Raw genomic sequence first — 14,522 nt, forward strand, 5'->3', positions numbered from 1 at the left:
GAATCAGTTGCCACTAGTTCCTCAGCTAAGGTTGGGGCCTGCTGCCCATTTCCCCATTTCTATGTTGGGTTTTTGTCTGATTGAGTCGGCATGGGTCTTGTGCATGCTGTCACCATTGTTACAACTTCATATGAGCAAGTTCCCAGAGGCCTGGAAGACTCTTTTTCTTTGCGTTCATGCACCAACCCTGGTTCCTACAGTCTTTCCACCCCCTGTTCCACAAAGGTCGCTGAGGCATGGGTGTGTGTAATTTAATACAGGGGTCCTATCCAGGGACACACGCTTTGCAATCTGTTATTCTCTGGACCTTGGCCAGTTGTGGCTTTCTATGTGCTTTACCCGCTGTTGCATGAAGCTTCACTGGTGAGAGTTCAAGGATGTATCAGTATTCTCTTTACTCCCTGATTCGCTGTGTTCCATGAGCCTTACATGTAGAGGTTCCATTGTAGACGTATCACTTAGGGCTGGACATCTCTCAGATACATATTCTCTGTGTGTTACCAGTTGTAGAACTCTGTAATAGTCTCCATCTGTTGCAAAAAGAAGTTTCTTTCATGAGTGATATAGAATATACTTGTCTGTAAATATAAGAATTCACATTTAGTATATAGTAAGAAATTTCATTTTTCTAGAGATATGACAAATATAGGCTTTTCTCTAGGATTTATGAACTCCAGCCATGTGTATTTGGCTGTGTTTATAGCCCCATCCATGAGTTCCCTCCCATTAAGAGAAATAAGGTTTTAGAGCAACTCAATTGCAAGGTCTCTTCACATTGAAGTTACCTTAAATTTACACCAGTGAACAGAATCAGTGTTGTCTAAATATTAAAAAATTGATTCTATAGATATTAAGTCAGATATGGAAATTTCTGCATTTCCTAAGATACCCAGGAGATTCTCATACACAATTAATTTTGCTAAAGCTTTTTAGTGTATATTATACTGATACAGTAGAGCTATACGCTTTGGGTATAATAAAAACTAAAAGGTTACAGTCTTCCAAGACCTAGTCCTGATAAGTGAAATTGGGACCTTCTGACAATACATGAAATATTTAAGTTTTACTTTTTCTGGATATTACCCTAAATCCATCAAAAACTTTTCAGCTCTGTTGTATTTCACGTATTCATGAATTTAGGGCATAATTTTTAATACTGGCTATATATTTAAAACATATAGGGAGCTTTATTATATATAGATGCTTAGCCTTTTCCAAAATGATCCTAACATAGTTGGTCTAAAGATGGTCTTTAAAAGTTAATCCTAAATTTTAGCCTGGGATGGAAACCACCATATAGGAAGGGCTATGCTGAGATTTGAAATATTGGGAGTTTCTAACATGAAGTACATGGTGCGTGTATGCATTTTCATGTGGTGTGTGTGCATGTTCTAACGAGCTTCAGCTTTGGACAGATGCCTACCACTTAAAGAAGTTTCAGATAATGTGTTCAAAAGTGCTTCGTAAAATGGAGGGCATAGTTAAATAAATCTGTACTTCCTTCTATGTAACTAGGCTTTAAAAATCTTAATTATGTCACTTCCAATCAATAAAATTAAAGTTATTAAGAGATCAATTCTTTATAGATAGGTCATACTTTATGGTAAATTCTGGTTATTTTAGGTTATAATAATTCTAGTTAGTTTTATCTTGGAAACAAAGAACTACAGCCAGATATTAATTACTTTTGTTCTCATTTGGTGATCAATTGACTTAAGGGCAGGGTTCTATGTTCTTGCTTCAGTAATTCCTGTCTGTTGAATATCACTGAATCTTCCTTTAATAAGTAAGTTTGTGATCCCTCCAGGACATCTACTAACAGTGTGTTTCAAACTTCAGTTACTGTGTCCTGACCCCAGCACAGAGCAGAGAAGTGGCTTTTTGCAAGAAATTGTTAAATCAGCTCTCTTTACTGTGATCGGCTTCTTTCTTTTTAAAGAAAAGATTTGAAGATGAGGGTGTTTGGCACATAATTGAGAAACACTGTGTCCCAATTGACTGCACATAGGAATTGAAGATGACTTGCAATGTTTTTTCTTGGAGAAACTCTTTATATTAAATGACTGTCCCATGGGGACAATGACAGAATGAGATATTAAAAGTCTCTACCATAGTCTCCTTTAACTGATAAAAAAGATACTAAGCTTGTCAACAATCATCAGAGTGACTTTGGAAAAGGAATTTCTAGACTCCACTATTAGTCAAGTGGCTAATGTTGGAAGTGTTGTATTTCTGGGTTATGCTTATGATAGACCCTGATTTAAAGATTCCCTACTCTGTCTTGCCTGGATTCCTAGTAGACAGAAATTGTAAGATAATAAATGTCTGTTGTTTAAGCCAAAACATTTCAAGGTACTCCAGTAAATGATTAGACTATCACTCCAGTCCCAGAGCTGGAATTACAGACATGTACGGCCATACCCAGCTTTTTTGCATGGGTGCTGGAGATTCAAGCTCAGTTCCCCATTTTGCAAAACAAGCACTTACCCACTGAGCCATCTCTCCAGCCCCTAAATGTACTCATTTTAATGTTAATACAATATTATACTAACAAAGATATTGCTGTTCTTACATGCAAATGTATATATGCATATGTGTTTATAAGTCCTTCTGCTAGAATTTTTTGGAAATGGACACTTTTTTTTCAGTTAAAACAGTCTTGAATTCTTTAGGCTACCACATATTTCTTATTTGTACATTTGAATATTTTAATTTGAAAAAAGTGCATATATATTCATATAATCTATTTTTTCTCTCTGGCTTTTGCTGCTGAAGTAACCAATTTTTATTTTAATTTTATTCAGGAAAAATTAAACAGAAGGCGGATATCAATGCCATGACAAATATAGTTCACAATGAATTCTTTCTCTCTACTGACTATGTTATGGGACAGAAGAAAGATCTTTTAACATAATCCAGCCTAGATCTTTAAATTTGTATGTAAAACTGGCACTATTTCATTACTGCTTTTACTGGGGAAAAAAAATCAAAGTCACCCATAAGCCCCCCCTTCTTTAATAATGGATACTTTCAGAGACCTTCTAAGGTCTCATTCCCCCTGTCATGTTTAAAGGGTTTATTGTTTCCAGAAGAGCTTTTGTTGCTCCCTCTGGAGACTTAGCTGATCCAAGGTAATATTAATTCTGTGTCTCTCTCTCATTGGAACTCAACTTCAAATGGAATATATGAGATGAAAGCTGAAAGAGAGGTTATGTGGGCTGTCATCCACCATCCTGTCTGAGGCATCAACTGTGCTCAGAACAAATTAAGTGTCAGTCTGCTAAATCACAGTCAGGAAGGCAAATCAGTTTATAGAAGACTTATTTGCTTTCTCAAAAGGCTCCATTATTCAGGAGACAATTAATCTTTCTTTCTCTTTTAGATAATTAAAAAATAGAACCTGAGATTTATCTGGTCATTTTTATTGTCTTTTCCATTCCTCTCCAGCTCACTCCTAGTTTCCCCTACAGAGATGAAGATCTATTGCTCTATAGGACTTACTGCATTTGCAAGATCATTCATGGGAATGCCTCATTATATTAAGTCTAATTTCCTAAGTGACAAGAGACTTTGGGAAGAACTAAGAGCAAGGGAGGTTTTGTAAAAAGAGCGATGGAGGAGGAGTGGAGATGTGACTGAGCTGCTGGCTTTGCATGGGCAATGCCTGTAGAACAAAGAATGTACAGCAAGAAGCAAGCAAATCCCATAGGATTTGTTTCAGGTTTTCAATCCTCTCTTGATTCCATTAGCCCTTCATTAAGAAATTGGTATGGCAGAAAATGGGGAATGTGGACTGCATCTTGGAATATAGAAATTTAAATTCCAACTTTAACCTAGGTAAAAGAATACACAAAAAATAAAGGATTATGCTCATCCTATAAGAGAACCCAATCATTTTGCTCTAATTTGAATTGAAAACTTCACTGGAATTTGTGACGTGTGGGGAATATCAAGAAAGGACTCAATTATGGAACCTGGCCAATTTTCAGGTTTCACAGCCATAATTATGGAACCTGAGATAGCTACCTTAATATACTGTCTCACCTTCTTGTTACCAACAAATCTCAATTATTTTTCTGGCTAAAGTCATTACTGTGTGGATCATATGAAAAGAGATCAAAACTAAATAAAATGTGGAAACTAATGGTGATGTTATTACAAAGGCCTCATCATTGGTCATATCTGTGTCAGCTTTCTTCACAAATACATAGCTGTTCCCAACATTCATTCACCTTGATCTGGATTTTTATTTGATCAGAATTTGTCTCTGTTACTAGGTCTCACTAACTTTGGGTACATCCAATTTGATGCATAATTAGATTCCATGTGATTTCCACATGGAATGATGTTATGATTTTTTTCTGACTCAATGTGAGCAAACATCTATTGACCCCAGGTAGTGTATCTGTGACATAACAAAGAAATGATTCCACACATGAGGCTTGGTAAACCAATAAGTTACTGCGGTTACTTACAGAAGCCTGGATGGTTCTTGGGCAGTTATCAGAAACACCCACCCCACCATGTTGACAACTCACAAAAGTTGCATCCTGGAGGCTCCCTGCCCAACTTGCAGGCATTGAACTATGTACCTTTTCTTACTTATCAGTAGCTTGCTGCTTATACCTCGGAAAGGGGCCTTGGCAAGCTTGTAATTTTCTGAGCTTGTAGGGTCTAGTAAGTTTCATTAGCTTCCTAAGTTTTAGGAGCTCCTCTCCTCTGCCAGAAGAAAATTTGAACTAAAAAAATTAGCTACACGTTAAGTGATTCTTTAGAGTCCTTACCAGCTTCAGCTGCATTCTTGAACTGGCAATGATTTTTTCACTTACTCCGGTATCTTCATTGATATTTTGTGTCCTTTCCTAATTATCTACTTACTAGGTTCAAAATGAGTAGTTAAGTAATTTGTTTCAATCTTGTCTGTCTCCCTTTCTTTTACCAGACACTCCAAATTTCATCTTCCTATTATTTCAAGATCCTAATTCTAACCTGTATGTCTTTTCTTCTGCCTTGTTCATGCCATTTGTGAGGAGCATATGGAAACTCAAACGTAACATTGTTTGCTGAGTAATCACTTCATAATTACTCTCCACCTAAAATTCTGACAGATCTTCCAATTTTGTTTTAGTTACTACAACAGCTTACAGGCAATGAGTATATGACATTTGGCCTATGTGTGGACAATTATAAATGTGTCATAATCCCTTCTGAGAGATTAGGGCTGAGGGTATAGCATCATAATGAGGAGAACTGTGATCCAGGTGCTACAGTAGAAAGCCTGACCCGGATAAAAATCTAATACTCCAGTTGAACTGTATAGTTGAAATGTCGAGTGCAACGTTTAGTTTGACAGTCTGTCTCAAAAAATATGGTGGAGAATAATGAAGAAAAATACCCAAGGCTGACCTCTGACATCCACATATACATTCATAGGCAAGCCACCTGCACATACATGTGCACACATACACATACTATACCCACACACAAAAATCAATAAATGAATGAATAAAAATGTAGCAACCTGTTGTGCTTTTTTCCTTTAGTTTGAAGCTTTTTTCTCAAAGATTATTCAGAGTCTAACTCACTAGTTCAAACTCTTGCATTGATTCACCTACTGGGATTTTGCTTTGCCCCCTAAGTCTCCTGAAATCAATTTGTTGTTGCTGTTATTGTTTGTTTGTCCACTTGTTTTTTGAGCCAGGATCTCAGTATGTAGCCCTGCCCGGCCTGGATCTCTCTATGTAGACCAGAGTTGGCCTTGAACTCACAAAGATTTACCTGATTTTGCCTCCCAAGTGCTCCCGTATGTACCATCACGCCCGACCTAACCTAAAATTAATTTGTAAACTCTACTGGAAATCCTCAAATTTCCAAGTGCAACAACCCTTTGTGAATCTCAGCTATAGAAATTCATGTGCCCTAGTGAGACTCAGAAAACGATACCCCAAAAGTACAGCTGTTTGGTATGTTCGGTTCTTTGAACTGCAAGAGACTGAAAGACTTCTCAGAAGACTGGAAGCAGTCTCAGAAGCAAGTGTTCTCTGGACGTTCCTGGAACTCCTGTTTCCTGCCCCTTTCTCTTTTGAAGTGAACAATAATAAAAAAGTATTCCTCAAGGCAGAACAGAGACGCTAGAATCCATTTCCCCTGTAGGCATCCATATAGCTTACAAGGTCGCTTCACTTGTTCCTTGCTTGCTTGCAGACTCTCGTTCCAAAGCCCTCTTAGCTAACATATCTGAAAAGAAGAAACACGGCGCAGAAAGGCAAGAGGAGTCTGAATAGACAGAGGCTGCTGGCTTTCCCATTGGCTTATGGCCCTTAGCTCTTACCCGTTTTGTCCAATCACATTTCTACCTTACTGTTCATTCTTCACAGAACCTGAACCTAGAAAGAGCTTTCTATCTTTGTTTTTCACTTCCAAACTCTCAAAACATATAAAAAATTTATTTAAAGTCTTCTTCGCTTTTCTCTTTTTTTTCTTTTCTTTTGTATTCACCTGTATTTTGTTATCAGTGTTGGCCATGACTAATGGTGGATGATAAAGGGAGCAAACTTTCTTACCCCTGTAGTGTGCCCTCTGTGAAGGCTCTCCTACTCCAGTTTTCTTATTTCATATACTCCCAGCTCACCTTCATCTGTGACCACATGGATCACTCCTCATCTGTCTATCCCTGGATCTTCCCAAATCCTGTTAGGCTGCACACATTTAAGTCTCGGTCCCTGAGCTTCTCTTATCATTATGTTTTCTGACTCTAAGCTTTCCTCATAACTAGACCAGTATTTCTACCTCCTGATGATTTTCTGTATCCACAGGCTGTGCAAATAAACAAATAAATAAATAAATAAATAAATAAATAAATAATCATCATCATCATAGATATGAGAGTTAACTTTTCACAAAATCAGATTTTCTTATGCTTTTAGCACTATTACCCACTCCATACCCCAACCAGAGTTTTTACACTTCTTTGCAATTCAGTTTTTGCTGTTCTTACCCCTCATATAGATGCCAATTCTTCCATCTCTGTCAACAGCATCTGTCTTCTGTCATCAATTCTTAATGTTAGTCTTTCCTGAATTAGCTCCCACCAGAGGCACAGGACACCCCCATTGAGATACTGTCCTGTAGCTACCAAGTTGATCAATAGTTTTTACTACCTGATAACCACACAACATTGACATTCTTAGCTTGGTAGAGAATAATTTTTTTTACTATATATATTTTTTAATTGAAGCTTTGTGCATTTCATATAATACATCTTAACCACATTTAGACCCCTCCCTTATCTGCACCTACCCCACAGCCTCCTCCCTCACCAGATTTCATGCATTCTGTCATGTATGTTAAGACCTATTGAGTCAATTTTGTGTCCCCAGATGCCCCTTGGTGTGAGTTCTTCCACTGGATCCTAGTTAGCCATTAGTGCACTAGTGGTACTTTTATCTTGGGGGTCGTCAACAACTATCTGATTAGACTTAAAGCCCACTCGGTGGGAGGAAACTCATGTGTGATTCTGTAAAGATGGCCAAATATACATGGCTGGAGAGGTCATAGACCCTAAAGAAACACCTACATCTGTCACACCCCTAGACAAACATAATTTCTTACTGTACGTTAGCTATGTATACTTAAATTTACAGACAAGTATACTTGTAACCATTCATCAAAGAAGTTTCTTTTGCAACATATGGAGACTATTACAGAGTTCAACAACTGTGCAAACACAGACGATAAATGTCTGTGAGATGTCCAGGCTCAAGTGACACATCTACAATGGAACCTTTACACCTAAGGATCATGGAGCATGGTGGAATAGGGGATAAAGAGAACACTAATGCATCACTCAAATCTCACCAGTGAAGCTTCCTCATGCCACGGAGGGCAATGAACACAGAAGACCACATCTGGTCAAAGTGTAGAGAATAAGAGACTATAGGATATGGGCTCTTATATGAGATCTCTGTCACCCAGGGCTCAGGAACTGTTGTGGAAGAGGGACATAAAGATTGTGAGAGCCAGGGGTTGTGGATGATCACAAGGAAACAGAGTTTTCCAGCTGCCTGGGAACTTGCTCATATGAAGTTGCAGCAGGGTGACAGCATGATCAAGACCCACGCAAACTCAAATTTTCGGTTGAATTTTATATAACAAAAGTAAGATACTGTATGTATCCACAGAAAAAAAAATTTTATGGGGGAAAGAAGTTTGTTATTTATTGAATAATTCATCTGTAATCATTACCATCCCATTAAGAAGTCATCATATGGGGCTGGAGAAATGGCTCAGTGGTTAAGAGCACTGATTGCTCTTGCAGAGGACCCTGGTTCAATGCCCAGCACCCACATGGCAGCTACAAACCATCCTTAACTCCAGTCCCAGGGGAATCCAAATCCCTTGCCTGACCTCCGTAGCATTGCACGACATAGGTGCACTCACATACATGCAGGCAATACACTCATACACATAAAATAAAAATAAGAAATAAAATATTTTAAAAGAAATCATCATATCAAGACAAGTAACTGTGGAAATGGTGGTCTGACCATCACATTTAACCTTGTAACAATACTCCTCATAATTAGTAGATTCAGGAAGAGGACAGAACTCTGGATGTGAGACACAGCACAGAAGAACTCATTGGACTGGGGATCCCCAATCAGCCAATCCATTTTCTCCACTTCTTGAAGGGATAAAAGAACTGGCTGTGTTGCCTGTCGAAGTGTCAGCCCAACGGGACCAACAGGAAAGTGAAATCTCCTTTCAGCTGTGTGCAGAGATGCTTCACCCAGCTTACCTTTTTGTTAACCTCAGATTCCATTTCAAATTCAGAATCATTGGAACATAATTGTATTGGCACCTTTCCAGCACCTCAAGACCTTACTGGTTGCCACCCTTTCTCACCTCCTCCACCTGACAAACTGAAAGGTTAATAATTAAAGATGTTAAACTGGATTGCTGTGCTAAAGGGTAAGAAGATGTGAATGTCTTAACCTAGAAATAACTAGCTTTTATGACATTAGCATAAAGTGAAGGCATTGTCATGGAGTAGTGTACTCCTTCCTACATAGGACTTAAGTAATAGCTTAAAATTAGCTCACAGTGTGATGTTGGGGAAATCATGTATTTTAACTTTATTGAAAGCATCACTCAGAGACAAACAGTCTCTAATTTCCCTATGACAACAAAGGAATATTGGAAACAGGATTTTTCTACAGTGAAACCTCTTTATCTACAAGTTTCTAAAATGAACATGTAGTTTTCACATTTAAGTTACTATGAAAAATTGAACTATAAAAGTGAGCATGCAGGTAACTCTTCAAGATTTCTAGATCATGAAATAGCACTATTTTTCATTCAAAGGGAAACTCTACACTATTTTTAGTAACTTCTGCACAAATTTAGACCCTGATCAACAATTTGTAAGTGTTCCCTTTGTTCCACATCTTTACAACCTATTACTGTTTTTGAGAATAAGCATCTTAGCAGGTGTAATGCAATGTCTCTGTTTTTTATTTACATTCTCCTCCTGATTATGTTACCAGGGAACTTAGATTGATTAGAGCCATGGAAGAGTAACCCTATACTTTAAAAAGTTATCAGACTTAAATGTATAAAGAAAATTATATTGGGGGCTGTAGAAATGGCTCAGAGGTTAAGAGCACTGACTGCTCTTGAAGAGGACCAGGGTTCTATTCTCAGCACTCACATGACTCACATGCAGCTAACGGTTTGGCTAGATTGGGGGGGGGGATCTTAGTCTCCCTCTGCCTTTTCTATTGCAGTGTTATAATTTTGTAGAAAAGATGACATGAAAGCCAGAAATATGCAAATGTCAATATAGGTTGTCAGAACTGTGTGAATCATGTGTGAGTGCTTTAGCTTTTGCTGTCCTTGATTCAAGATTCCTGGAAAATTTTCATTTTTTTGGCATCCATTGTTTCAATAGTGTGATATTCATAGGGAGAGCGACATAGGCCTTTCTTTATAATATCTCCTGTCCTGAAAGGGTGGCTACAATTACCCGTTTGTTTATCAACATCAGTTTTGAAGGATTTGGAGTGAGATGCTGGATTTGGTATGAAAACCCCGGAAATATGTCTCTGCCCAAGACAAATACCATAAAGAGAATAGAAGTCAGAATGAAAGATAGAAGACATCTAGTAAATGTCAGTTAAATGTACTTAAGAACTAGTTTTTCATAACCTCTGTGTTTAAATGACTTGGAAGGACAGGTACAGTGTCTACAGTTCTGTTGCTGATTTTGGAACAAGGTCTCACAGTGAAACCCAGGTTGGCCTCAGACTCATTGTCCTCCCACTTCAGTCTTTGAAGTATGGGTATTACAGGTAAATGTCACCATGCCCTGCGTGAACTCATTTTGATTTTGATAACTTTCCCCCCTTGTTTAGTAACTATTTTCCTTGAAGACTTTACTAATCATTTGGTGGTTTAGTCTATTCTAGGAAGAGATCTGCCACAATTGGTCTAAACTAAACACATGTTTGGGAGTAAGTGACAGCTGCCAAGGATTTAGTGCTGACAGTACCCTTTAGTGCAAAATGTAAGCAGTTAAAGATGTGGAAGGAGTGATGCTTAGGCCAAGTCCATCTGGAGTCCACTCTTAGATGTAATTTTATCTGTCCTGTAGGTGATATCCTAGAACAATTTTTTTTTTTTAAATCCAACCTTCCAGGAAAAAAAAAAAAAATGTTTTTTTTGGTCTTTTTGAGACAGGGTCTTCCTGTAGCCCCAGCTGACCTGGAACTCACTATGTAGACCAGGCTGGCCTCAAACTCACAGAGCTCCTGCCTCTGCCTCCCAAGTGCTGGGATTAAAGGTGTGTGAGACCACACCTGGCCCCTTCAGCTAATTTGTTAAAAGTTTTACTTCCATAGAATGTTGAAAAATAACAAAATTTTTAAGAAAAATGTAAACTACAACTGCGAGAAAAATACTGACTTGTTAGAGTCTTTTATTGTGAATTTGACTGCCAATTTTTCAGACAAATGTCAAACTATGGATGAAAAAACCATTCAGAATAGTCATAGAATTATGTAGAAAGTTGATAAATGGGCAAAAGACAATCTAACTATATTAGTTTAAAGATAATAGTCATGGTATAATTAAGAACATATGGACAAATGCCTTAAAAAGGTTAGCATCATCATGCATCATTAACAGCTTTGTTCTGAGAACCTGAGCTTTGTTAACGTATACTCCTAAGGCTTGTACTCTAGGAAGCATATATACCTTAAAAGTGTAAACACATCCAGTATACAGAGGCCAACACAAAGCTTTGGAGTCATTCTACATAGATATACAAAGTTAGCTTCCACTTTTTAAAGGAAAATTTAGAACCTCTGACTTGGTAAAAATCAAAAGTCTAGATTTTCTGTTTTTGAGACAGGATTATCCTAGTAGCCCCAGCTGGCCTGGAACTCACTATGTAGACTAAGTTGAGATCTGCCCACCTCTGCCTTCCTATGTTGGAATTAAAGGCATGTGCCACCACACCCAGTTCAAAATTCCATTTAAGGAGAAGTACTAGTGACAACAAATAGACTCATTTTGTCTATTTGCCATCTCCTAACTATTCTCAAACATATGCTGTTCATTTATTGTAAACAGTCTGTGGTAGTTTGAATGAGAAATATTCCCCAGAGGCAACTATTTCAACATTTGGTCCCAGTTGCTGGTGCTGTTTGGAGAGGTTATAGAACCTTTAGGAGGTGTGGTCTTGCTAGAGGAAGCATGTCACTCAGGGTGGGCTTTGAGGATTCAAAGCTTCAATCATCTTCCAGTTTCCTCTCTCTGTTTTGTGTTTACTGTTGAAGATTTGATCTTTCACCTTCCTGTTCTGGCTGCCTGCTGCCGAAATAAACTCTTTCTTCATCCATAAATTGCTTTCAGTCATTTTTTTTTAAATCAAAGTGATAAAAAGTAACTAATACACAGTTCTATATTGACATTCCCTTGAACATAAAGGCCAAAGAACAAAATTATGCCCTTTGTAATTTCAACCTGAATGACAATCTAAAATCAAAAGACATAGACTGGTATTCAAGTAAGCCTCTTCTCTGAGCCTAGCAATCTAACGGTTCAGGTTGAGTGTTTCTGTTTTTGTTTCTGTTTTGTGAGGAAAGAGACTTTGTGAGCCCTTATCACACTAAAGTTAAATAACCTCAGAGATACCTCAGAGATTTAAATAACAAGAGCATATATCCCAACAGGAGGGATGAGAAAGAGGGAGAGAAAGAGAGAGAAAGAGAGAGAGAGAGAGAGAGAGAGAGAGAGAGAGAGAGAGAGAGAATCTGGAAGAATTTCATACTTAAATCTTCTGTGACTACTCTCAGACTTACATGGTGATTCCTGGCTTCAAATCACAGGAAAGAGAATGTTCTAATCTGTGGAATTTTCTTTAGGACTCAGAACAGGGAAAAGAGACACTTTTTTTCCATTCCAGTGGCTTTTGTACTTTTCTTTCTCTCTTTAAGATCGGCATGGGAAAATCACTTTCAATTCCCTTAGACTCCCTGCTGTGGTATCATCAAGAATTGGCAGAGGTTTGATCCTAAAAGCCTAAAGAAAAAGAGGGTGATATTTTCAGGTGATAGCTTTTATCTTCAGTACAACCTGGGTGATGGGGAAAGTGAACAAAGGATGAAAGTTTAAAGTGCAACACCATCCTAATCTATTTAATGGCAGTGAAGGGAAATGGTCTGAAATGCCTTCATGACTCTACTGGGATAGGAGACTAAGCAAAGATAAAAACAAAAGCACACACCTCTGATAGCTTAGGTGATCCCTGTTTGTAGCTAACCTCCACTTTTCAAATAGAAAAAAAAAAAAAAAAAACAGCAACAGGACTCAGGTGAAATATCTTCTGTCACTCTACGGTTTCTCCTTATCTTCATATTCTATTGTTTTTTCGAGGTCTCCAGAGAAAAACTCAGTCCTATGGGGTCATGAAATAAGTGCAGCCTCTCAAGCTTTTCTGACTATGCCCACAGCAGTCTCTTTAAGGAAGTGCCTGAACCTTTGGGGACAAGTGAATCTGTTTTGTTTTTTTCAAACACAAAACTTGAACAACGCAAGCCCTGGGTAGGAAGCTTGTCTGAGGACCACTTCCAATTTAACAGTAACTTATAGGCCTTAACTTAGGCTTATGTCCTTACATAGAAAGATCTATACTTTTCCTGGGAGAAAATTAAAATCATACCTGAGGAGCTAATGACCAACCACCCAATGCACAGGTTCTCTCAGATCAGGAACTCATTGACTAGAGTTATCACCCTAGGTGGGAATCATAGATATAGGAAGATGCTAGAAAGTGTCATTGTAGGAATGAAAATTCTATCAAGAAATCTGTTAACAATGACAAGATCAAAGAGATTAGTCAAAGAAGGGTAGAAAATATACTGATTATCAACAAGCCAATTTAGGCTTTCAGAAAATTTACCAAGCCCAATCCTTCATCTCCTCATGAACAAGATTTTGCTGGGTCAGTATTTTATTATCCAGTCAGTCCTCAATGTTCAAAGAGAGCTTCAGAATCTACAATTGGTACCTCAAACCCCTCAGACTCAGCTATTAGATATTTTTCCTTCTCCGTGTTCGACAACTGAGATTTGGAGACCCATGAGACTATAAGAGATATCCCGAGCTTCTTTATTTTTTATTGAAGAGTTCCTTCACTTATTTGGGTAGGTTTATCCAAAGGTATTTTGTTTTATTTGAGGATATTGTAGGTGGAACTGTTTGGATGATTTATTTCTCAGTATGCTGGTCATTGGTATATAGGAATGTTATTGATTTTAGAATGGTAATTTTAGATCTTGCCACTTTGTTGAAGGAGTTTATTGGCTCCTGTAGCTTTCTGGTAGAGTGTTTAACACCATCTTTTCCTGTAGAATCACATCATCTGTGGATAGGGACACTTTGGCTTCCTTCTTTGCTATTTGTAGCCCTTTTATTTCCTTCTCTTGTCATAGTTCTAGCTAAGACTTCAAGCACTGTATTGAATAGAAGTTGGGGACATCCTTCTCTTATTCCCAACATTAGTGGACATGCCTTAATTTTTTTCTCTATTAAGCTTGGACTTTGCCATAGGTTTGTAACATAGACTCTTTTATTATGTTCAAATACATTTCTTCCAACATTACTGCCTCCAGGGCTTTAATCACAATGGGCTATTTTGATGTACTGAGATAATCATGTAATTTTTGTCCTTGAGTCTATTTAAGTGCTGAATTAAATTTATTTACTTACATGGAAACATCCCTGAATATCTAGAATGAAGCCAAATTGATTATGGTGATCTTTCAAAATCTCTAATGCTTGGTTTGTGGGTATTTGACTAAGAAATTTTACATATATGTTCATCACAGAGATCAGTCTATAATTTTCTCCCTCTCTTTTTTTTGTTTGTTTAGTTTTGTCTGTATTTGGTTTTGGTACCATGATAATACTGGCTTCATAAAAACAGGTTAGAAGCTTTCCTACCTTGCCTATTTTATGGA

The sequence above is a fragment of the Nannospalax galili genome, unplaced genomic scaffold (genome assembly GCF_000622305.1).
Source record: "Nannospalax galili isolate Female #2095 unplaced genomic scaffold, S.galili_v1.0 scaffold169, whole genome shotgun sequence".
Taxonomy (NCBI): domain Eukaryota; kingdom Metazoa; phylum Chordata; class Mammalia; order Rodentia; family Spalacidae; genus Nannospalax; species Nannospalax galili.